The sequence below is a fragment of the Protopterus annectens genome, chromosome 2.part0 (genome assembly GCF_019279795.1).
Source record: "Protopterus annectens isolate FY-2018-M chromosome 2.part0, PAN1.0, whole genome shotgun sequence".
In the NCBI taxonomy this organism is placed as follows: Eukaryota; Metazoa; Chordata; order Ceratodontiformes; family Protopteridae; genus Protopterus; species Protopterus annectens.
This window is the reverse complement of record NC_056728.1, coordinates 1,897,416,946-1,897,444,418: the sequence shown is the minus strand read 5'-3', so window position 1 is coordinate 1,897,444,418 and position 27,473 is coordinate 1,897,416,946. Positions and strand designations below refer to the sequence as shown.

The 27,473-nt window shown below is 37.2% G+C and overlaps 1 protein-coding gene across 1 annotated transcript in view; it reads left to right on the top strand.

The window, feature by feature from the left end:
* LINGO2 (leucine rich repeat and Ig domain containing 2) overlaps positions 1 to 27,473 on the top strand; it is a 6,800,733-nt gene that overhangs the window by 446,358 nt on the left and 6,326,902 nt on the right. The window contains exon 2 of the mRNA XM_044061897.1: positions 23,830 to 23,961. The gene's annotated coding sequence lies outside the window, so the exon portion shown is untranslated. The remainder of the gene's footprint in view (positions 1 to 23,829; positions 23,962 to 27,473) is intronic.

Below are 27,473 nucleotides of genomic sequence, written 5' to 3'. Positions count from 1 at the left end.
TTTAAGGACTTAATTAAATTTTGGAATATTGTAATTTTGTGCATTAGGAAGGGATTTTCTAATTTAAGAAAGGGAAGAGCTTTAAGATTAATGTTAGTTTTTCTAGCATATTCCTACCAGATTTTAGCCCAGGGAGGTGTCTACTCATTCCTAATGGGCCCACCAACTATATATACTAACTCCAGGGTCGCACTAAGTGGGGAAAAGTACAGATATGTTTTATTTGCCTTACAGTGCTCTACACACTGCCTGTACTAATTGTTAGTGAAATGAGTTTTAGGGGATGTGAACTTTAGGTGAAGTGAACTTCAGATAATTTGGTGACAATCAAATGAATGTCAGGCAAATGACCTTTAGGGGAAGTAAAGGTAACCCGTGAAATGTATATTTTATTTCAAACTCAAATTCCTGAAAATATAATTCTTTATGCCCTGCTGGATTAATTGGAAAAATAAGAGATTTAAGTTGATTTATTTCATAGTCAGTGACTTTGGAAACTCTTTTGATTGAAGATAGAATTTTATTTAGGTCAGTATTTGGAAGTTTGAAATATATATTTAGGTCATCAGCAAAGGCTGCTAAGGTTATTTTAGTATTCTTAATTCCCGAGATATGATGACTTTTTTTTTAGATATATACAAAAATAGTGGCTCAATATATAGGTTGAAAAGATAGGGGGATAGAGGGTGGCACTGCATAGTGTCATTTAATATTTTATTAGGATTAGAAACTGTTTTGTTTATATAAAAGTAGATGTATGAGTTATTGTAGAATATTTTTATCAGTTCAATAAATTCTCTGGGTAGATCAAAATCAGATAGAGTTTTGAATAAAAACTGCAAGTCTACTTTGTCAAAAGCTTCAGTTGCATCCAAAGCAAGGGCATATCTTGGGTTTTTATCATTTTTAAGGAGTTGAATCACTGTGTCTAGTGTTAGGGTATTTCCCAGGTCTGTCTGTTGGGCATAAACCCTGATTTTTCAGGTAATATAATCTTTGGGAGGACCTTTTTTAATTTTTCTGCTAACAATGCAGACATTTTTTATGTCTAAATGTATTAGTGAAACTGGTCTATAATTGAATGGATTTGATTTATTTGAATTACGTTTTGGGATAAGAATTGGTGTAGACTTATTTAGGTAAAGGTTGGTAATATCATGTAGTTTAATATATTTGAAGACCTTTAGGAGAATGCTTGACAATTTTTGAATAAAGGTTTCATAAAAATCTGCTGTATACTCATCAGGGCCCAGGGCTTTGCCTGATTTCAGTTTGCCTTTAACTTTTTGAAATTCCTGCATCATGAAGAGGACATTGAGGCATTATTTTTGTATATCACTAATTTTTGGGAAGTTGAGGCATTTAAGAAATCCCACCCATTCAAAATTTGGTATTTGATTGTTAGGAGGGGTATACATTTTCCAGTAAATCTTAACAAAAGTGTTTTGAATTTCCTGATTTGCATTATAAGACTCACCTTTATATTGTAGATATAAAATTTTGGGAGCAATTTATTTGATATTTATTAAACTTGCTAATGCTTTTGAGGGGGTTTGCATCCATTCAGAGTATTTAGCCAAGGATTTCAATTCATGAAATGTGTAATGTTTATGGTATAATTGGTAAAGCTATTTTTGTGGGATATTTAATGGTGACTCTAAATTAGAGTCTTGTGTAGTCTGAAATTTCTCTTCAATTTTATTTATTTCTGTTGTTAATTTATCATTGCCCTCTTTCACCAGTTTCTTATAAAATGTTGCTTTTTGAATTAACACAACTCTTATTTTGGTTTTACGTGCCATCCATTGAAGGTCATAGGGGATATTGACATTTATTAGATTATTATCTAAGTCTTCTTGGATGTTTATCTCTTGGACCACATCTTCCTTGTCCAGTAAATTGGGGTTCAGAGACCAATTCCAACTTAACCCTTTAGTGTTGACTTTGCTTGACTACAAGAGTTTTAGCATGATATTAGATGGGTCCAAAAGAAATGTTGGTTCCAGTGAACACTTTACTACCCCTTTCATGAGAGATTCTGATAGCAGGAAAAAATCAATTCTTGACCACAATTTGTAGCATTTTTAATAGTATGTAAATTTATCTTTTAGTGGAATGCTACCAACTATTGAGGAGGGGTCAATGAGATTAAAGTCAAACATTAGATCAGCTAAGGCAAGTGGTGCTGGATTATTATATGAGCTACTTCTATTAGATCTGTCAATTGTTGAGTCAATCACTACATTCCAATCCCCACGTAATACATAATAATGACTGGGGAAGTTATCAAGTAAATTGCAAATTTCAAAAATATTGTCCTGTTGTTTTGTACATGGACCATAAAGATTTAAAAACAAAACAGATTTTTGTAAATAAAGAGTATTTGATACAAAGAGGCACCATCTGCCATTAACATCTGATCTCTGTATAGTAATTAAATTGTGGAAAGAGTTACTGATTAGAATAGCAGCACCTTTAGAATTAGTATTGCAGCCTGATGCGTAAATATGTTTTATCCACTTTTTCTATTTTTCTATGCCCCAATCATTCTTTAACATATGAGTTTCCTGAAGAAAGGATACATTAGCTTCAGATTTAAATGCTAGATGCATGAGTAATTTTCTTTTTTGCTTGTTTTGTAAGCCACTTACATTCCAAGAGTCAAGTATCCACATTTTAACTTTTCTCTTATTGTTTGAATCTAACTTAATCTATAGATTACCTTCTCCATAGCAAATTAGGAAATACATTTCAAATTCAAAAATATTGCATTCAAACTTGTAGCACATAACCCTTTCAGAACTGCCCCAGTGCTTAAACACCTAACCAACAAATCTGAAAGAAAACAACAAATAGTAATGGGGGCTATTAATATTAATCTAGTAAGTAAGAAAAAAATATCTTTTAAGACCCATCTTGATCTGTTTCTTTTAGCGTTTAAGCAAACAATTTACAAGACTCTATCTATTCCTAGATATGTCATCCAATAGTGACACATTATTTATCCCATCACTCCCAAAATTGTTTGTCTGTCAGCTCATACTAACAGAGGACTATATTCACCATTTTTATTATTCTGAAAATATCTGCAAACTAATGTGACTAACGAAGGGCAACAAGACTTCTCCTATCAATTAGTAGTATCAACTTACACTAATAACAGGACTGACTATTAAAGATAGAGTGACATGATGAACATCATGGTTGTAATATAATTGTATAGCTCCTGTAAATTGCATTGTGCAAGCATTCACCATTGAAAGTTCCCTTAAAATATTTTTGTGGCATTCTATTAAATTACTCTAGTGCCTTTCTTCCTTTGTAAATAACTTACTTTCTATTCAAAGATGCCTTTACATATTGCTTGACTAGAGCTATAAGTGTCACCACTCTTATAGTCAATTATATTTGGTATGCATGAGTTATTATAACAACCACATTAATCAAAGTATACACAAAGAGAGGTAACATGTGCTTATTTAAGTTATTATAATTGCAAAGGAGTATCTAAGAAGGAGATAACAAATGCTTAACAGTTGTTATTGCCATTTTAGAATGTCACATGTAGCTTAGACATAACTCGAAATGCTAAAAGGTTAATCTTCTGTAGAAACACCAGGAACTGAAGCTAAGATTTTCAGCTATGAGCTAAAATGTCATATAGTTTGATTCTTAACTTTTAAAACAAACATATAACTTTATAACTGAAGCACACTTTAAACAGTATGACATATACCAAAGTGTTCCAAAACAATTATAAGCATAGTGCATGGGTTCCACACTTTAATAGTAATAACCGTTCACATGACTTTATGTGAATGAGTTTTATAATAAAGGCCCACAACTTTGCTAGGAATTTAACCTTTGTAAATATAGCAAACCTAATCACTGATCTTTCTACTATCTAGTGTACTTCTCAGATGATACACTAGCACAACAACAAAATGAGGATTTTACATTAGGAGCAGTTGACCATCCAGCATTTATCATACTCTGCTATGGTATTTTCAGCAGCCTTATTTATAGGGATAGCATTAATGTCATAAGCATTACAGTCTTTAGTCATATGCCCTTTCACAGGATATTTAAACAAACTGGTTCGATGCTGATGTTTACCCTTGTCTATAGGTAAATAAGTATACTTGGCTGCATTATTAGACTATTTCACACATAAGGCATTTTTAGAACCTGTAATTTCATATAACAAGAAGGAACGCCCCTCTCCTTTGTCGGGCTCAACAAGTGCTTAAAGTATATCAGAAAAAGTAAGGGTGTCTTAAAACAGTTAAGCAATGACTTCTGAGGTTCTCACTTTTGTAGGATGTATCAAGCAAAATCATTTGATCCACAGAGCTGAGCGAATAACCCTTTCTATTGACACGGAAACATAGATTTTTCTTTTGTTTTGAAAACATGAGAGAATCGGTTAACTAAAGAAGATCCTTATTGATGTGATTCACCACCAATGTAAGGATATGAGGTGTGTCTTTAAGAAGTGAAACAAGAAGGCATCACTGTAAAATGGGTTTCTCCAGAAACTGGAGCTTCAGCTAATGTACCTCCTATATTTTGCCATTTTAGAGAAATACCTCTGATATTAACAGAAGATTTGGAGGTTAATCATTTTAAGTAAATGGTTGAGTTTGCTAGAGTAACTGCTTGTAAATTATTATTACTGAGTTATTTAAGAGACCAGAGACTCACCAAAAGCTTGAAGAAAGGCTGTGTTCACCTCCCAAGGTGATTCAGAAACAAATTTGCTATCATTGTTATGAAATACAAAGAGTTAGGATATCTCATTTGAAATTTGATTTTATGGTTTAGTAAGTAAGCACAGTATGGAGATAGAAGCTGTCTCTTTTGTTTAATCTGTGCAGGAAGATCTTAAGCAAAGGTTATTTTGTAGTTATTCCATGTTATATATTTTTTGGTTTGGCTGCTAAAAATATTTTTTGGGCATCTTGGTAGTTGAGAATTTTAACGTACACCTTTCTGGGTTAAGAAGGGTCTCAGTTACTATGAAGTGCCCAATGGGCTCTTTCAATGGTTATTGCAGCCACATCTGTGTCATTTTGGAGCAGGCAACCAAATACTTGCTTAAGAGTAGGGATTAGCTCTGATTGCTCTTATTTTTCCAGTATACCTCTTATTAAGACATTGTTTCTTCTGCCGCTAGCTTCTAGGTCAATTAGTTTCTGTTGGATTTCAGTGATCACTTTGCTTTTCTCCTCTCTTTCTTGTTTCATTTTGTCGATCTTGAATTCATTGGTATGCACTACTGCTTCAGTTTGGTCAAGGTGCAGAACTATTTGATTTAGAGTGTTACCAAACCCAGATAGTTGACCTGAAAAATAATTAATTGCTGTTTGCAAAGGTAGGAGAGCTGACTTTAGATCATCTATGCTGAAGGATTGATCTGTTTTCAGTTTTATGGCTGCTTTTGAGTTTTCTTGTAGTTTGGACGTGCATTATCTTTTAACCACAGTCTCTTTCTCTGGTGGAGAAATAGTCAACAATTTAGCTTTTGTGGTTTGTGTGTCCATCCCACCTAAATCATTAGACATCCTGATCAGTTGGATATCTTGTTTTTCCTTTTTCTAAGACTGAGGTATGAGGTCCAATCACATGTGCTGATAGATTCCCGATAGATTGGTATAAGGATTTCCCAGGATTAACTCTGTTAAACAAGGATTTTCCTATTTTATCAAAAAATTAGGTATTTAAGTTACCAAGGAGGTTTGTTGGATTATTTTAAAGTTATTAAAGATTGGCTTAAAGCGAGATTGTTTAAACTGTTATTGGGAGCCACATGGAAATGGTGCTCACTGGATATCCACCATCTTGGAATCCCCAAAGCTCACTCTTAATTTCCTTTCATAAATGAAAAATTATTACAGCCACTATTTTCCGAATTCTATTTGTTTAAATTTAAACTAACCTGACACAATTTAATCTACATATAGAAAAAAGCTGATGAAAGATAAACGCATACAGCTACCTCTTCATGCTTTCACAGAAATGAAATGATGATGTTGAGCCAGTCTGTTGAATCATTCTAGAGTTTTATGAGCCTGGCTAGTCCTGTTTGCTCATTTATTCTGCCTTATCATCGTACTAACCTGCTGCCTTAACAGACATGCTGTAACAAACAACACGGTCTCTTTCATACTTCACCATATTAGAATGCCAGATAGGGCTCCCCACCAACAGCCGACCAGGAAATAATGACTAACCTTGATAGGACTTCTTCTTTTCTATCAACCTTAACATTCAGAAAGGATATTGGTGCTGTTCTATATTACAGACTCTTATACACTGTAGCAACTGGGTTTTTATTAACTTTTTGTAGACTTCTGTTAAAATTTTCATCTGTTCCCATTTAGCTGAATTTGGACAAAGACATTCAGTTTTACCAGAAATCAGATGTACATCATGTTACGATATACATCAGAGTCAGCCCCAAACTAAAGTTGCTCTATGCCTACTGTGTTATAAAATTGTGATTACTAAGTTAGCTTTCCATCTTCAGTAATAATTTTCACGTATACAATGTTTTCTGATATCTGTAAATGTACTCACACTACTACTTTCCTAGAATTTGCAGAATATCATGTCTGTGTAGGTAAAGGCTGTGTCATCAAACTGGCTAAACATTTTAAAAGATAGCCTCATGTTGCATCCATGTTTGAACCAATGATGTATTTTTAATGTATCCAACCTTGTTTAGTAATGGCAAACAAAAGCAGAAGTTTGGGAATTTAGTCCTGCAGCAAAAACATCACTGAGAATGGAATAAATTACATTTCTGCAGTATTTGCTGTAGCTCTGTTTTAGCTCTAGCACATATTTTTATTGTGAATCATTGTGCACAATACAACACTAAGATTTAAACTGTTTTCTTTTTCAAGTTTATAAGAGTCTTAAACTGCTGTATACTGCAGAAAAAGAAGTAAAAGTATATTTTTGATAGCTCCCTAACTACTGGTTTCTGTAATAGAAAACATCATGTATGCAACTTCATTTACAAGTTTAGCATACTGATTGGTTCTCATTCTATGAAATATTCTTTATGTAGAACCTGATCCATGCAGATTTACATATATGAAATAACAGGAGCAACTTCACGGTTTCAGGCAGACTTAACCATGATCTCTTGTATTTGGATAATTCATGTACACCATTTGTATACTTGATATAACTGTTACTAACATTTTACTTTCAATTGATAGGTTCATTGGTTCATAGGCAAATACATGGCTAGCTGCCCTTACAAGTCATTTTAATCCTAGCCAATTTCTCTTTTGTGCTTGAAATAACCTACTCCCATTTGGTTATAGCTTGACCTTACCCATACCATGTTTGATGATTATATGTTACCCCTAACCTGATCTAAGTATTTTTTTGCTGTTTTTACCTGAGAGACCTTCCTTTTCTTACTTTGAACAAGTTTAAACTGCTTTATTACCTGTTTTTCGCATTGTACATTATCTGCACTTAAAGTTACATTTGGTCGAAAATTTGTTGTTAAATTTAACTGTTGAGGCTACCCACTAAAGTGAGCTAGCCTGTGTAAGTGATTTATTACTGTTTTTCCAGCATTTCTGTGTACTTTCTAACCTAAAAAACAAAAAAACAAAAAACATATCCTTGTTTTCCCACCTTTCTCGAATAGTTTAGAGCAGTATACAGGCTTTGCTGTATTCTGGACTGTGGTGTAGTTCCTGTGTTGTCCATTGTCTTACTTGGATAGAAGGAAGTTTCTTTGTTCACCAGTGGGAGTGGGGAGCCTTGAGCAGCCTATCTGTCCCTGAAGGAGTGACCTCAGCACAAAAGCTTGTAGTAATTGGTCGTTTTGGACCATTTACAGCTCTTTTGAAGTTCCCTGTTTAAAATCCGCCCCTGAGCGTGTTTTTCTGGCTATACTACTCAGAAACAGCTCCTCGTGGTCCTGCAGAGTGGTGCTAGCAGCAGAGAACTGAGAAAAGCGACTACTTTCCTGATCTAAGTATATTTTTGCTGTTTTTACCTGAGAGACCTTCCTTTTCTTACTTTGAGCAAGTTTAAACTGCTTTATTACCTGTTTTTTGCATTGTACATTATCTGCACTTAAAGTTACATTTGGTCGAAAGTTTGTTGTTAAATTTAACTGTGGAGGCTACCCACTAAAGTGAGCTAGCCTGTGTAAGTGATTTATTACTGTTTTTCCAGCATTTCTGTGTACTTTCTAACCTAAAAAAAAAAAAAAAAAAAAAAAAAAATATCCTCATTTTCCCGCCTTTCTCGACTAGTTTAGACCAGAATACAGGCTTTGCTGTATTCTGGACTGTGGTGTAGTTCCTGTGTTGTCCATTGCCTTACTTGGATAGAAGGAAGTTTCTTTGCTCACCAGTGGGAGTGGGGTGGGGAGCCTTGAGCAGCCTATCTGTCCCTGAAGGAGTGACCTCAGCACAAGAGTTTGTAGTAATAGGTCGTTTTGGACAATTTCCAGCTCTTTTGAAGTTCCCTGTTTAAAAAGTGCCCCTGAGCGTTTTTTTCTGGCTATACTACTCAGAAACAGCTCCTCGTGGTCCTGCAGAGTGGTGCTAGCAGCAGAGAACTGAGAAAAGTGACTACTTTCCTGATCATATATTTTTTTTCTGTTTTTACCTGAGAGACCTTCCTTTTCTTACATTGAACAAGTTTAAACTGCTTTATTACCTGTTTTTTGCATTGTACATTATCTGCACTTAAAGTTACATTTGGTCGAAAGTTTGTTGTTAAATTTAACTGTTGAGGCTACCCACTAAAGTGAGCTAGCCTGTGTAAGTGATTTATTACTGTTTTTCCAGCATTTCTGTGTACTTTCTAACCTAAAAAACAAAAAAAAACAAAAAAATATCCTTGTTTTCCCACCTTTCTCGACTAGTTTAGACCAGTATACAGGCTTTGCTGTATTCTGGACTGTGGTGTAGTTCCTGTGTTGTCCATTGCCTTACTTGGAGAGAAGGAAGTTTCTTTGCTCACCAGTGGGAGTGGGGAGCCTTGAGCAGCCTATCTGTCCCTGAAGGAGTGACCTCAGCACAAAAGCTTGTAGTAATTGGTCGTTTTGGACCATTTACAGCTCTTTTGAAGTTCCCTGTTTAAAATCCGCCCCTGAGCATTTTTTTCTGGCTATACTACTCAGAAACAGCTCCTCGTGGTCCTGCAGAGTGGTGCTAGCAGCAGAGAACTGAGAAAAGCGACTACTTTCCTGATCTAAGTATTTTTTTGCTGTTTTTACCTGAGAGACCTTCCTTTTCTTACTTTGAACAAGTTTAAGCTGCTTTATTACCTGTTTTTTGCATTGTACATTATCTGCACTTAAAGTTACATTTGGTCGAAAGTTTGTTGTTAAATTTAACTGTTGAGGCTACCCACTAAAGTGAGCTAGCCTGTGTATGTGATTTATTACTGTTTTTCCTGCATTTCTGTGTACTTTCTAACCTAAAAAACAAAAAAAACAAAAAAAAAAATCCTAGTTTTCCCGCCTTTCTCGACTAGTTTAGACCAGTATACAGGCTTTGCTGTATTCTGGACTGTGGTGTAGTTCCTGTGTTGTCCATTGCCTTACTTGGATAGAAGGAAGTTTATTTGCTCACCAGTGGGAGTGGGGAGCCTTGAGCAGCCTATCTGTCCCTGAAGGAGTGACCTCAGCACAAGAGCTTGTAATAATTGGTCATTTTGGACCATTTCCAGCTGTTTTGAAGTTCCCAGTTTAAAATCCGTGTTTGCGCAGCTTTGCACGATTGTGCGCATAGCGCAGCGCCAGTTAAACAGGCTTAAACTAGCGCAGCGCCAGTTAAACAGGCTTAAACTATTCCTGGCTCCGCCAAGTCTGCACTTCAATTTTTCCCTTAAGAAAGCTCTACTTTCAACAAAATCAGTCTATTTGCTTTATCATAAGCCTAGCACTTGCTCCTAAAACCTTTCTTTTAAGTGAAGCACCCTTAAACTAATGTAAGCACTACATCCACCTACAACCCGTGCTAATACCCACTTCCCTTCAAAGTCCTCTCTCTGACGCAGTTACACATCACCCTCTTATACTATTCTGGCATGTCGAGTGGTATATTGCTGACATCCTCTCCAGTTCAGCTGGTTAATTTGGGAATCCTGAAACAATGTTACAATTGTCTCATGTACACAGGCAACCCTCTCCTCCCCCCAACAAATACATGTGAGAGATGCAACTATATAGCCAAACTGGAGGCTGAACTCTTTCAACACAGGACTAGCAAGACCAGACAGAAGGAGAAGGTAACCACGCACAACAAACCCAGTCTCACATAAACCAACCACAACTGCAAACCAAACACATAATAACACAAAGACATACTCGGAGGCTCTAATAAAAAACTTACCGAAACAACAGAGGCTCCCAAAGCAGACATCCAAGAAAACACCACCTCAAAACTTTGCACATGCGACACATAGTACACAAAGTCAGTGTGCCAAACAATCACAGCCCTTAAGGTGAAACACTATGCCTGATACACTAGTAATAGTTGACTCTATAGTCAGACACACTGCCGTCCCGCTTACCAGGCTGAACAAAGAGAGGGTAATGGTGAGTTGCCTGTTGGCAGCTGTGATCCGCCACATAACACAAGCACTCAGGTCACTCCAAAGCAAGTACAAATATGACTCCGTCATTGTCCATGCCGGTGTGAATGACCTGAGATGTACCTCCTTGGACTACATGAAAAGAGACATAGAGGAACTCTCTGATTATGTAGCCCAGGCCAGTATGACCCTGACCCTGAGCAGCATCTTGCCCTCACCAAGAATGATGCCACATTACAAAGACAAGATGATCAGCTTTAATAATTGGCTCAATTACTGGTGTCATTCTAGGGGGATCCAATGTCTGTCTGTTTGGGATGACATGCTGGACAAGCCACGCTGCTTCGCAAGGGACGGCTTGCATCTGTCACCACTGGGCTTCCGGATATTCGCTAAAGCTCTTGCCACCCCCATAGTGCCTTTTCTAGGCAAGGCTCAAAAGACAAACCCACCACCTTAGAAAACAATAAAGGAAAAAAACTAAGGGTAATGCTGCTCAACGCCAGAAGTCTAAATCTCAAGATGCAGGCTGTCAAAGCACTCCTCAGTATGGAGAGCATTGATGTCTGTGCAGTAACTGAAACCTGGTTCAAGGCTCCAGAGAGCACCCCAGCCCTACCAGGTTATACCTCGTATCATGCATTTCGGCCCCAAAACCTGGGCCGAACCACAAAAGGAGGGGGAGCGTCCATATTCATTAAAGACACCCACACCTCCAGGTTAGTGGCAATGCACGAAGCATCCAAGACCATCCATGTGCAACTAACCATAGGCAAAACTGCTATACAACTTGTAGCACGCTACAGACCACCCTCGCAATCTCAGCAACTCCATTCAGCCTTCCTGAAGACACTGGAGGATATGAATGTCTCACCAAATACCATCATATTGGGAGACTTCAACTACTCAAACATAGACTGGGTGCATTACTCAAGCCCTAACACCCTAGCCCAAAGGTTCCTGTAATTCATCAACTCAAATGCAATGGAACAACTAGTCACCTCCCCCACGAGGGGAAATAATATACTTGACCTGATCATCACAAACATGGGGACAAAATACTCAACACCGGAAGTATACCCCTCACTAGTGAGATCAGACCATAAACTAATAACCCTAGATATTCATATCCCACCTCCACCCCCAGCACAAAAGACCACAGTGAGAAACTTCTCAAAAGCCGACTTTACACTCGTTAGGACTAAAATGATATCCTTCAAGCCCCCTGGGCCAGTGGAAACCACATCCCACACTGCTGAATCCTTCACAAATGCTTTCTACGGGCATCTCCAAGAATGCATGGATCATGCAATCCCAAATAAAACCAAGACCCTTTCCACCAAAGGCAGGCATCCTATCTGGTGGACCCCAGCCATAAACAAACTTTATAACAAGAGAAGGAAGCTACTGCAAGACAGAACAAAATCCCATAAAGGGAAAGTATCCCTGATCATCACTAGCAAAAAACTATGTTCGCTAATAAAATCATCAAAGGCCAACTTCGAGAGAAAAATCGCTAAGGACACTAAAGATAATCACAAGGCCTTCTTCAGTTATGTTAGAAACCTGGGCGGAAACCCTCAGATATGCGCAGAGTTAGTTCATAACTGCAAAAAATACACTGGACCCACAGATATTGCCAACATACTGGCAGACAGGTTCAATGCAAATTTCTCCCCTCCCTCTCCCCCAAAAGACAAAATAAATATCTCAGCTGAATGCAACCTCCCTGAAATCACAGATGTCCAGATGACAGCTGCCCTCAGCAAAGCTAAAAATACAGCATCCATGGGACCTGATGGTGTCCCAGGTTGCGTGCTACGTGAACTCCTAGAGGAGCTAAACCCACATATAAGAACGATGTTTAGTCTTAGCCTTGCTACAGGATACATCCCTGAACACTGGCGTACAGCTACAGTAGTCCCACTCCACAAAGGTGGCACCTCTACAGACCCTGGAAACTACCGCCCCATAAGCTTGACCAGCCTGGTCTGCAAAGCTATGGAAAGGATCTTTATGGAACTCATAAACAAAGACATCGGGGACCTACAGACAATTGACCCTACCCAGTTTGGCTTTGTAAAAGGCTGATCCTGTCTTTTAAACCTGGTGGACTTTTATGAAACAGTCACTAGAGCCATCGATGAAGGCAAAGCAGTTCATACAGCCTACCTGGATCTGGCAAATGCCTTCGACAAAATATCCCACTCAGGCATCATAGACAAGCTCAACAGCTTAAATGTAAACCCATTTGTCACAAGATGGGTTGCAAACTGGCTAAAGGACAGAACCCACACAGTCAGAATAGCTGGAGCTATGTCAGACTCTAAGCCAGTCACAAGTGGAGTCCCACAGGGCTCTGTCTTGTGACCCCTCTTGTTCGGCATTTATTTCTCAGATGTGCAGGCAAACATAGGGGGGTTGTGGCTGACAAAGTTCGCAGACGACTGCAAAGTAGGTGCCATAGTCGACACACCAGCTGACACATGCATCCTCCAGAAGGGCCTCACAGAAACAGACGACTAGTGCCAGAGTCATGGCCTTAAACTAAATGCCAAAAAATGTATAGTCATCCCCTTTGGAAAAAAACAAAGTACCCACAAATTACCACATAGGTGGTAATCCATTAAGTACGTAAAAAGTAATCAGAGACTTGGGGACCCAAGTTGACAGTGACCTCTCATTTGACACCCACGTCGCCAAAGTGGTTAGAAAGACCTTCTACCTTGCCCACCTTATCATGAAGGGATTCACATCCAGATCAAAGGATGTCATTGTACCCTTATATTCCTCCCTTATCAGGCCTATGATTGAGTACAATGCCCCATTTGGTATGTACCTCACCCGGCACCTGCAGCAGCTGGAGAGACCCCAAAAGTACCTTACCAAGAGGATCAAGGGTCTCCAGCATATGTCATATGCTGCCAGACTGAAAAAGCTCCAGCTCTATTCAGTAGCATACAGCCTGCTCAGAGGTAATCTGTGCCTTACGTACAAGGCCATGTCCAATTCAGAATTAATGGACATGCTCCACCTCAAAAAATCCAAATCCATCAGAGCCACGAGAGCTAAAGATCTAAACCTCAGCACAAATATGAATAGGACATGCTAGAGGGACAGACTCATAACCCAGAGGCTTCCTGCACTCTGGAACAGGATACCTGTCCATGTTAGGCAGAGCCCCTCACTGACTCTCTTCAGGAGAAATCTGGACGAATGGATGGGTGATCGTAGGTTTACCCGGGGGTCATCTCTGTGTCATTGCTAGATAGAGGCACAGTAAACTAAAATTAATTTAAATTGTACACTTTTGTATCATTACATGGGGTGGCGAAAGCCACATACACTTTGGCTAGGCTTATAAATGCCCTAGGGCAGATAGCCTAGTACTATACTATGAAACTATGAAACTATGAAACTAATGAGAATAAATGGAATCATACCATTTAGGAGGTGCCAGTGTCCATTACTAGTACAGGGGGAATTCCTAAGGTAAATTTTCTGTTTCCCATCTATAGATCTTAGCTGTGCTTGAATATGGATAGAGATTAATTTTGTTTTATGTGGATGTTCAGTCTTTTCCACAGCAGTGGTATCTTCTTCTAGATATACCCTGTGCTTCCAAACCATTCTCTTGGTGTTGCAGAAGAGGTCTAGCCCCCTAGACTGAATATTTCTGATGACATTTGATTTGCTGATGTGCAGTAAATTCATCATTAATGGGTTGCAGGATGCCTTGTATGCCAAACACAGGTCATCTCTTAGCAGTCTGTAGCATACCAAGGATAGTGACAGGGCTTTGAGACAGTTGATGTAGGACATGCTGTTTAGGCCTTGTATGCTCTTAGTAAGGTACCTCTGTGGGCATTCCAGTTACTGCATGCATCTGGACAGTTACATTATCTGTAAAGTTAAGTCATGGTGGGACATATTTGAAGTTTCTGATTAATGATTAATGCATATATTCGTAGACATTCATGAGTAGTGCAACCATATCTTTCAACTGTCCAGATTTTCACAGAATGTCCAGATTTCTCCCTCACATTTTTGGTCTGTTTCACCAAAAATTGTAGTTTTCTGACAAATTATTGGCAAATCATTCATGACTGAAGTTAGAAAATAATGACAGACATTTAAATTTTAGGTTTCATATCCTTTATAAAATGCATGCTAATGCAAAACCTGTTCTATCAGCTTTCTAAGTTTGTAAGAGTAATATTTAAGCATTGTCCCTATTTTTTGGCCTTTGTCTCCCATTTTTTTCTAACTTTGTCCAGATTTCTTATTCTGAGAGGGTGAGAGGTATGAGTGCAACTCACAAAAGAAAAAGTATCTGCTTATGTACCTGTTGACAACATATGCAGTTTACCTTACCATGAATTCATATAACTCATTAACTATCCTAAGAAATAGTCTTAATATTTTGAAAAAGGAAAATAGGTAAAAAAAAGATGGAATGCAAATTTTCCTAAATAAACAAATATAAAATAACACAGCAAGTGTATACTAGTAATTTGTACCAAACATTACATGACAAATGGCTAATATGTGACATTTGTAATCAGTTGTGATATAACCATGCAGAAACATAATTACATAAAGGGACCTTCTATATCCATAATGCATACTTTGCAGAATGGTGAGAGCTGTAACTCACAGGTACATCTTATACTTTGGCAGGTTAGGGCTTATGGAGTCTTTGAGCTGCCACATCAGAATTACCACATTGTACCATTTCCATTTGAGACATATTATTGCACATCTCTATTCTGGAATAAGTGGCATTTCAGAGCACTTCTGTTAATGCAAGCAAAAAGTCATCCATACAAAATAAGCCAATATAATGAAGACTCAGAAATTCTGAAGTTTAGGCCTTTGCAAGTTTTATTAAGTTGTGAGTCAATAACTTTCTTGAGGATTTTAGAGAGAGGTAATATGACAGCAATATATCTATAGCTTGTTAACTCCGTTGAGGTACGTCCTTTGTGAAGGCATATAAAAAAATGGATTTTTTTCAGATTGATAGGACATAGTTTTCGGTTATTGACTGGTTGCTTACGATGGAGACAGGGAAAGCTAATAACTCTGTACCTGTTTTGAGGAACTCAGTGGGGAGGTTATCAGCAGCTGAGGTTGTTGCTTTTAACTTGGCTATTAATTCTCTTATGGTTGATGTTGGGTTTGGCTGAAAACCAAAAGAGAGTGTGTAACTTTCGAGCAAAGATGGAAGTTGGAGGGGTGAAGTTAGGTGGTCACTGATTAGTGATAGAACTGACTGGATAAAATGAGTGTTGAACTGAGTGGTAGTGGACTCTTTGTTGTTTGAAGTGGAAGGACAGGATGTAGTGGTATGGCCAGAGAGTGATAGTTTATTTAGAGAGGACCAAAATAGCTTGGGGTTATTTTGGTGCTTTCTTGGAGATTACATTAGTATGATTTCTTGTCAGATTTAACAAGGATCTTGCTATGCTTTCCAAGATATTGGGCATGCTGTGCTTTATTATTATGACATTATTTCCATTTTCTTTGTTATATCTTTGCAGCATGAACTGTTTGGTCCCTTTTGTCAGCCATGGCTCTGTGTTAGATTTCACCCTTCCTGTTCTAACTGGTGCTACTTCTAACATAACAAAATAAAATCCAGATATTATAAATGTATTGCTGCTCACTACTAGAAACCCTAGCAAAATATTCCACTCCCTACAAGCACTCCTTACCCTGGAAAACACTGAGATATGCATTGATGAACACACTAAAACTGGCACTGTCTCCATATTCTTAAAAAAAAATCACATCCAGACTTGTTAGAGAAGATAATGTCCTGGAACTTATGCACATCCAACTTACTATTGACCAAACCCCTTAAAATATAATAGGTGACTATAAGACCCCCCCCCCATGCCCCCTTTGTCTCATACCTCTAACTAACCAGTATGGACTCCATACACATTAAACCAAACACCATTCTCCTGAGAGACTTCAACTTCCACTCTGTTAACTGGGAAACTTATACACTGTCAAACATGTTTGCCAAGAAATTTCTAGACTTCATCAATGCAAGCTGTCTGGACCAGTTGCTTTTCACCCCAACCAAGGGTAATAAAATCCTGCATATGGTTCTTACAAATAAGGGACAGCTTTGGGCCACATCAATTATAACTTCCTCCCTCGTCAAATTGCATCATATATTGGTCACATTCACCTTAACACAGAAGTTGGAAGCATCTTCTTATACCTCTATATTCACAGATTATCCCAAGGTTAATCTACTAAAACTGAGTGATGACCTGGCTGAATGCAAACATCCCTTCCATCTTAACAGGCCTACTGCTTATGTGCAGTCATTTAGTGCTAAATTCTATGCACATGTAAATAGCTGCATAGATGCATCTGTCCACCTCAGAAGTTAATACGACATCAGATTTAAATATAAATCCCTATGGTGGAAGCCTAACATAAACATGCTCTATAATAAAAGGAAAAAACTAATTGCACACAAAAACAAATTTAACTCTCAAGATGCCAATAACATTCTACAGAGGCTAATAGTCCTACAACATCAGATAGGGGTAGTTCTGCAGTGCTTGGGCCAGTTAGTTTCCACAGTGAACACACCATAAGAAAAAATCCAGTGCAGATATGACCTGGCACCAAAATGGTACATGAAACTAATATCAGTGCAACTATCAGTCTGTATGGTATTGGGTTATAACCATGTTTATACCCTGTGAAGATATATGTTTCACCTGGAAGCTAGATGTACCTACACGATACAAGTTAAGACCAGTATTTTATACACTGTAACAAAGATAACATATAATAAGGTTAGATAATGATAGCATGGCTACAAACCTGAACATTGTCAGTGGAATATCTCTGGGCCTTATCCATCTCCACCCTGTCATCCAAAACTGCACTGTAAGAATCCATGCAGGTGGTACTGCTGTTAAATGAAGCTAAGAACTCCTCACTCTCTGTAAGTCAGGGTTCTATAGATGGTCTATCACCTGTTGCTCTGCAATACCAAGCCACAGCCTTTGCTGTGTGGGTGGCAGCATAGTTAATATCAGGTACAAAAATGTGGACCATGTAATAATTTTGATCCTGACCATTCAAAGCATTTACGTTGATGACATATTCATGTCAGGTATAGTCATGGAAGGGCAAGTCAATAGAGGTAGAAACATGGAGATGGAAGGCTTCTAGTACAAACTCATTCTTCAGCTCAGTAAACCTGAGCTTGCTTGATGTGGATTACTTTGTCAGTTACTTTGGCACATCTCTATTGGTATGCAAAACACATTGGCATTAACAAATGATAAGGAATTATCAACAACAGTATCCAATTCCCTTACAACAGTGTCTTATTGGAGAAATGCATATCCTATATGGTAAGTGGAACTGTTTTGTTTACCAAAATGATCTATACTACATTTTTATATGAAATTTAAGAATATTGCTATTGCACCAATTGTTACCGTGGTCTAAGCTGCGTTGGAGAAATGTGAGTTAGTTGAAGATCAAATAGCACCCAATTTATAGTCACCTGAAAACTTAGCTAACCATAGGCCAAAAGTGCTATCCACCTGGAGGTCTAAGAAATATATTGGCACAAAAATACACTCTGCTTGTGGTAGCTTCATCTCTGTAATATTGCTTTAATAAGCTTCAATGATTGTTTTTCTTAAGAATACAATACTCTATGTGTGGAACCTGCTCCATTCCACCCTCAATCTGCTTGGGCTCCACTACATTTCCCTGCCCTATCCCCAATTCACACCCACCCCCACCAGACCTAAATTTATACTTCTCAACCCATACCCACCTATGCCCATCTCTCACAATTAACCAGTAACTGCTTCCTGCAACACCTCCCCATCCTCCATCATTATTAAGACCTCTACCCTTGCTAATTCTCTTGCAACCTTCAATAATACACCCAAACCACCCTAAACACATACTATATAATATTGTAGCATTTCTACACTGTAAGGTACACTGCTTCCACTATCATGAAGTGCATAACATACTGTACATTTCTTTCAAGAGCAAAACTTTCTTTTGCAGTCACCATAAGTCTACTCACCTTTCTCACACACATCACAGTCTTGCAGTCACAAACAGTTACATTCACCCATTTTCTCTCCCACAAATCCACAACCACAACAGTCCTCTAACACATCACATTTTTCAAACACATCTAAAAAACGATATCAACACTCACTACTAAAAACACGCCCCCTTTGAACACTTAAAACTCACTAAGACGGCATTCTCCACCTACCTACATACACATAAAAAGCTAGATATTTCTACACATATCTGTATACTATAACAAAGCTGCTCCAAAGGGGGTGCATCCACCCCAATTCTTGCCCAAGCGCCAATATACAGTCAGAAACAACCATACCCCTTCATAATGACACATTTCTTCTCCCAAACCACGATTTGGTTCTGTACTGTCTCTCTCCAGAAACTCCTTCAGGAAATAGCCTCTCTACCCCATCACTAACCTGGCTTCACAGCTTCTTATCCAATAGGAAACAAATTATGAAATGGCAATAAAACTATTCTAATTTCCACACAGTCACAGTCGGTGCCCCTCAGTGATCAGTTGTAATACCCTGATTTTTCTATAGCTTTATCACTAATCTGCACTCCTGCATTACACATGATACACTGGTACAATATGCAGGTGATGACAGTCTCATGTCTCATCTGCTCAGTGAAAACACTAGCCTTCTTACAAGAAAACACCCAAAAGGTCTTTCTAACCATAGAATCCTGGCTAGATATCTCAGATTTGCTCTTAAATGCTAAAAAATGGATCTGATGCTTTTCATCCCTAAGAAGTACTCAAACCAAAATCAATCTTTTCATATACTATCAGCCAATAAAACAAAAACAGAATATATCACACAGGCAAAACTTCTTGGAGTAATGCCTGATGATAATCTCAGATATGACCAACACCTATTCCTAGCCATCAAAAAAGCAAACTGGAAACTAAGATCCCTTGTCAGAGCTAGGTCCTCACTAATAACTCCAGAAAAAAACATAGCAACAATGTACTTCCATCCCTTCTCTATGCCTCAGCCATCTTTACAAATCTGAACTTATCCATCAGAAATAAACTAGAGACATCCTATAACAAAACTGCATTTTGCTACAAGTAATCCTCAAAAAATGCATAGCACTAAAAAGTCCTAACTGGAACTTTAAAAAACACATCAGCTACCATCAACTTATTACAGCCAATAAACTAATAAACTCCCCAGTTAAATGCCCAGCTTTAAAAAGATTACTATAACCCTGTACCACTAATCAAAGCCTATGATCCAACAACAAAGCTTTTGTATCCTCACGAAATCAAACAAGGAGACAGAAGACTACTAAACTCTAACCAGGTAGAAAAAATCTGGAAGCAAATCCCCATGAAATAAGACAGGTAGAAACACTGCGTGTCTTCAAAACACTACTAAGGAAACACCTGTTTAACAACTGGTTGTGCGCATGCACCATCTCAGGCTACCCCCACCATAGTTGACCAAAACTACACATTTAAAGTTACACTCCCTTTACTTAACCTTTCTGTACCATAATCTTACTCATGTAACTTTATATCTCTGTCACTAAGAAATCTCACTATATATTCTCCCACAAATGTCATTTATACTAATTCTCTGCATACTTTCTCGCCTACAAAACTTCCATTTCCAGATGTAGATCAGTGTGTGTGTGTGTGTGTGTGTGTGTGTGTGTGTGTGTGTGTGTGTGTGTGTGTGTGTGTGTGTGTGTACAACTTTAAGAAGCTTTTTGGGGGCTTGCACAAGTGTATAAATGTATAAGTATATAAATACTGAGCACGTGTGTGCCTGACTGCCAGTTTGAAGTAAGCTGTTGAGATGTAAGCATGTATGTCTGTGTAGTCAGTCTGTTAATCAGTTTGTTAATATTTTGTAAAGCTGCTATCCATCCTGATGTGTTTATGTGTAATAAAGCATATAAATGAACTACCTCATCTGTTTGTCATCTATATTAGAGAGAGATGAACAACACCAGATAACTTTGGCTACCTCTATTTTCTTTAATGCAGGTTTATACAAGCTCTTTACCTCAGTCTACCTAATGTTGCATACAATTACTTCTCTTTACTTCTACCTCCTGATAAATCCCTTACTGCCTTTGCTACCCTTCTCTGTACCTCCAACTGATAGACAGTGGATGTATTAGGTAATGTGCTTATCTGTGCAATTTCTCTGTAAACAGATTCCTAATGAAAATAAAAACTATTTCCTTAAATTCATAGGCTACTGCATGTTATGTAACAAATTCTAGATGTAGTCATAAAATTGTATTTTCATGTAAACTCAATGTACTTTTACAAAATGTCATTTCTTTGTTTTTAAATGTACTTGCTTAATATGTTGAACTTCTTAACACAGCCCTCCTCTGAAAATGGAATAAACCCCCATCACAACTTCCCAGTAAACAAAGAGAAATAAATAAATATATGCCAAATAATAGAGGGCCCAAAACTGAACCATGTGGTACACCACTGGTAATGGTTATGCTTTCAGATGTGACACCTGCTACTCTAAATACATTGGTTGTATCAGACAGCAATTAGCTCTCCATTGCACAGTATAATGATTTATATTCAGATTTATATTTCTATCAATATTGGCTACATTGGGAATAGTGTCAATGGCCTTGGCAAGGTCTAGATATGCTGTAGCCACTATCCACTGCATTAGTTACTTTTTCAAAGAAATAATGAGGTTAAAGAGGCAGGGCCTTCTTTCTCCAAAGCCAACTTGATGAGTTTCCAGGGTTGAGAGAGTTTCAATGTCCACATTAATAAAGTCTGAGATAATGTACTCCATAGCTTTAAGGCTAGTCAGAGTAATGAGTGTATAGTTTCCAGGGTGCATGGTCAGACCACCCTTGTGTAAAGGAGTTACAATATTTGTTTTCCAGGCTTCAGGAATGTAACCAGTGGAGAGGCTTAAATTAATCAGTTTAAGTAGGTGTTCAGAAAGGCCATATTTGACACTGATAATCAGGCAACCTGGCATATCCTCAGGGCCCATGGATGAACTATTCTTAGTTTTTGAGATGAATTAGAGAACTTGTTCCATAACTATAAGGGGTGGTTGGGATTGTAGAACATGTAGGGTAGTTATAATTGTGGATGGAGAAAAATGTGCACTAAATGTTTTAGCTAGAATATTAGCTATTTATTTTGGGCCTTGGGGCAGAAAGTGTAGTATTAATGTGGACTGGCTCTGAACACTGTTGGGTGTTATTTTTAACTTCCTGACATAGTTGAAGAAAGACTGGCAGCTAGTTTTGGTTTTAGCAACTATTTTAAGTTTGCACTCAGCTTTGAGCTTTCTAATGGTTCTGTTAAGCTCTTTGTTAGCTTGCTTCAGTGTGCTCTTAATGTAAGGAGAATGATGCCTCTTATAAGCATTAAGCAGTTTCTTTCTCTTGTTATATCATTTATTTATACAGTGATTCTACTGCAGGAGTTTGTTTTTAACTTTCACAATATATCTGTAAGGATTAGCAGAGACTATTAGTCTGGCAGTTTTCTTAGAGGTTTAAGGAGCTATTAACAAGCTTTTTCCTATAATCCATTGGTGCAAGGTTTGATTCCCTCTGCTTCCATTCCCTACATGTGTGACTCTAAACAAGTCACTAGACCCCATTCCTGGGCTGAGTCTGAAAAAGGTCCATGGAAATAAGTACTCTACCCCAGAAAACAAATACAAATAAATAAAATAAATAAAATGATTGCCTTATCAATAAACAACTACTTAAGAGGAAGTAGAAGTCAGAGGCATAGGTAGCAGCTTTAGTAATATGAGCCTTAAGAGCTGGATTGTAACAGAATTTATCTAAGTCATCAAGCAATTCAAGAAGGTTTGCTTTTCAGAAGTCCCTAAACAAATAGCTGTTTACAACGGAAGTACAACCAGTTTTAGATGAAACAGTCTGATTTAACAACACGTTATGATACATATGGAGATGTGTAAGAAGTTGTCATATTTGTGAGGACTAGTTCAAAAATATTGGAGCCCCTAGTAGGATGGTCAATCATTTGTGAACAAGAATTCGAATTTATAATGTCTATTAAGCAATGGACATGCAAGTCATTGGCAGCGTAGGTCAGCCATTGTATTGATGGATAGTTGAAATCCCACATAAGAAAGATCCTTGGTTTAATGGGAATTTCACAAAAGTTTTACAATAGCTATCATGCATAAGGAGACATAGAAGGTGTTTTATTGTTCCATATGCAGTGGTCATTAGTGTTGGTTATGGTGATTTGGACTTCTAGGAGTTCACATGTGGTGTCCCAAGGAATCTGTCATGAGGTGATGATATTGACAAATACTGATACTTCCCACAATTGCCACTGTGTCTGAATACATGCTAGGCATTATACCTCGTAACAGAGGGAGTGCTTTCATTGTTTTGGAACTATGTTTCTGAAAACTACACCTATATGATGAATGTGTTCAAGTTGCACGAAAGTCTTATGTTTGGGCATTTGTTTTTGTTGAGTCCTGGTATTGAGAAGAGCCACATTAATCTGCTCCAGATTAGAATTTACTAGATTTGAATGTCCATCAGCTGGACTATACGCACTATAGGGACACTGTTTTGCTCTGAGAGTAATGTTATTAAAAGACTTGTAGGGACTGTGTCATTCTGAGCTCTTAGCCAATTTAATAAAAAGCTTGCCTGCCTTGAACAAACCACTGTAACTGATGAATTCGGGTGTCATTTAACAGTGAATTATTTTAAGCACCAGAGTTTATACTTTATGAAATTAGAATGCAAAAGCAAAAGTTACATTTTGCTTAATTTCTATGAGTACTTGTTTTAAATGAAATGGTAAAATGCAGATTTTGTGTCATATTTTGTGTGATATGCATCCACAGCTTGTTGGTTTGCAGTTTTGTTATACAAAACAAATAATTAAGACACCAAAAATAAGCGTAAGGAGGGGTTGGTATAACTTGAATCAGACCTCGTGTTGTTAGCTAAACTTGTAATAGCCTGCAGACTGATAGTCTGGTATTTGCCTATGAACCTATTTATGACAATACAAATTGCAAACATTTTTACTGTTATTTGAAATACCAAATGCTATTTAATTACATTTCAATTAGATTATCACTTGAAGTTCTTTATTAAAAACATGTCCTAACATCTGAGCAATATTATGTTTTATAGGTTTCAAGCTAATTGGAATGACTTTGCCACATTAGAATGATATTTCTTCAGTGGAAAGCAAAATTGTTCTTCTGCAAATAAAATGGGAAAATTTGTAGTAGACACCACTAGTCCAGAAAACAGCAATTCACGGTGAGTTTATTTTTACTTTTATGAGAACTTTGTTTCTAAATAGCATTATACAGAGTACCTTGCAAATGGAATACCCATCGGATGCTTGTAGTAGCAACAAACATGTATAGCACAAAAAGAATCTAAGACCAAAAATAGTTTAGTGCATCTATTTCAGTCATTAATAGTATTAATCAAAATGTTTTCAGGGGACAAACCACTGATTGTATTAAACTCAACTAGTGTAATTAATTTTGTTGTTCTTTGAGTCAGGTTTCCAGTTCCTTAGTTCCCTGGGCAGAGTTTGTTGACATGTGAAAAGAAAGGCAGAATCACTAATTAGGTCACACCATACAGATTAAAGTACTTATTCAATTATCTTATGTAATAGCTGAAGGTAACATGATATGCAACAAATGCCATTATAATAGTACCTTCCTTTTTTGGCAACATCTAATAGCATATGGAAGCAATGAATAACCCCTCATTCTTAAAACAATGTAATGACATAAATATGAGTAAACCGAAAACCTAATTACCTAGAAAGGTTGAACTGAATTATTATGTTATTCCATAATGGAATAGGATGTTAATTTTTTAAGTCACTCTGAATTCAAAAGAGTAAAAAAAAGAAGTGAGACTGTTTTAGAAAAAGAATGTGCACTTTCTGTTAATGATCTTAATAAACATGTTAATGAAATAAACTTGTACAGTGGTACAAGTTCTGATTTACAACTCCAAGATCTTGAGGTCATTTTTACACTTCACCTTTTGTCTGTGCAAGTTTCACTTTTCTCCATGCACAACTTAATGGCTACACTGAAATTGTCTCTCTGTATCTGTATATGAATGTGTATCTTTGTATCTATCTGTCTATCTAAGCGTGTGTGTGTGTGTGTGTGTGTGTGTGTGTCTGTCTATCTGTCTATCTATCTAGCTATCTATCCATCTATTTATCTATCTCGCTAAAATGTAAGAAATACCCATGGAAGCTGAAGTCTTCACTGAGTAATACCTTAAATCTCCTGTAGTAGATGTCCATATGCAAATGGCCCCTTAAGAGCAGCCATGTGTTTCAGCTACATGGCTTCCAAATTCCCATGACCTTTTCACTCTTTACTCGGTACATTCAGACAAATAATATATATGACGTAGATAGAGATATATGCTTTATATATATGTGAGAGAGTGTGTGTGTGTGTGTGTGTGTGTGTGTGTGTGTGTGTGTGTGTGTGTGTGTGTGTGTGTGTGTGTGTGTGTGTGGGTGTGCGTAAATATAGATAATAGATATAGATATATCGATACACAGAGAGATGTCATAGTATTATGCTATTGTTTTGAAATAGATAAAGAAGGATATCATTTTTCCTGAATACTTACAAATACACCAAAACACAAAAACATAGCAGATCTGTATCTACACACACACACACACACACACACACACACACACACACACACACACACACACACACATGCACGCACGCACATATATATATATATATATATATTATATATATATATATATATATATATATATATATATATACATATATATATATATATATGTATATATATATATATATATATAGAGAGAGAGAGAGAAATAGATATATTTATGGATACAGATATAGATATGTGCGTTTGTATGTGTGCATGTGCACATGCAAATGTTTTTGCAGGGGAGGCAAATCCCCCTGCACCCTACCCTATACATTCTGTAAATTAAATATACCAACTCTGAGATCATACAATATTAGGAAAAAGGCATATTCCCCAACCTTGGAATTATAGTGCTATCACACAAATACAAAATGAAAGCCAGAAGGAATCCCAGTGAAATAAAAATGTTCTTTTATTTGCATGCTCCAAGATTTTGTCAACAATTTTAGGTCAACTTTTATTCTGTTCAGACATATTTTGGTGTTCCTCCCCCTGTCTCTGTCTGTATATACAGAGGGAGAGAGACAGAGAAAGTGAGATGTTACTTATCTTACAAGACCACTTCATTATATTTGGTTTCAGACTCACAAGTTTGAATTTGCTTTCCATTCTGTCACTATCAGTTTTGAATTTTTCACTTACCGCTCATTGTCTTCTCAGAGAATAAGCAGGCAATATCTTTCTTTTGCCAGAGACTGATCTGTATGAGAACTCAGCTTTGAAGTTTTTGCTTTTCATAGGGGAGTCATCTTGAAGAAAGAACAATGGCCGCATTATTCATTCCTTCAGCCAATTTCCTTCTAAAGTATCTGCTTTGATTTAAATGAAATAGTCACTGTTTAATCAAGAAGTTGTGAATAGAATACAAAAGATTATTATTAACTCTAATTTGCTTGCCATTGCAATGGCCAGGTTCTTCTCTGACTAGAACTATTGATACAGTTATAATTAGTTTTGGTGGTTGAGACTGCCATAGACTTAATGTCATTGCAATGCAAACAAACATAACATTGTTTTAGTACCACCCACAGTGAAATACTGAAAGGCAGGCCATATATTTTGTACTTGATCTTTGAATCTTGTTGCCTATATAACCTCTTCACTTTACAGTTTGCTACAGATACACTGAAATCACAGCAGACGTGATTGGGCCTGTATTTCTCCATTTGTCTAATACAGAACAGGTGACATTCAACCAACACATATTTTTTTTGTGATACTCCTTCTTTCATTAGTTATATGCTTGTTCATTATTTTATTTAACTATTTAATCAGGTCAGCCTTCTGTGTGCAAATGTCTCTTGCAATTGGCTGGAACTAATATCTTTACTCACTGCTCTTCTAAAAAACTCTACAGGAGTTATGCAAGTTCCCATTTTCTCTTACGATCCTGAAAGTGATAAGACTGACTGTTTCGCGGTTATTGTGCAGTCTTATCCTTCCTCCACTGGTTATGGCGTAATACTTTCTGATTCAGTAGAATTCTGCCTTCACATAGACTGACATAATGCAATCTGTTTGGGAAATGTGAGGGAAAATTATCAACTCAAAAGTTTCCTTAAATGACCTTGACTTACAGCAACAGAAAAAAAGTAATGATTGAAAAACAACATTAATTGTCTGAAACACACTGCATAAAATAATCACAGAAAAAGTTGAACTAGGAATAATTTGCCTAAGACTCTGAAATGATAGTTCAGACACCTGCCAAAATCTAGCGACAAAGAAAGGTAGTAAAACCTGACATATATGTTAGATTTCTTCAATATAGGATGGAACCAAGAGTTACTAAATGGTGAGCACTAAAGAAGTTACTTATTCAGCATAACACTATTGTCTATGGTTGTTTGATCTCTATGGTAACCATTTGAAATGGCACAACCAGCTAGAGTGAGTCTTGAAACACAGAGACTAAATAGCTGAAATATTAGACTTGTACATACCAAGTCTGAGATACCATTTCTAGGAATATTTATTTTTCTTCAAGGTATGGAGATCTCAAAGTTGGTATGTATATAAGTATATAAGTTTGGGGTGGGGTGGGAGCTTGCCCTCCACATGGGGGTACACTCCCTGGAAAAATAAATTTT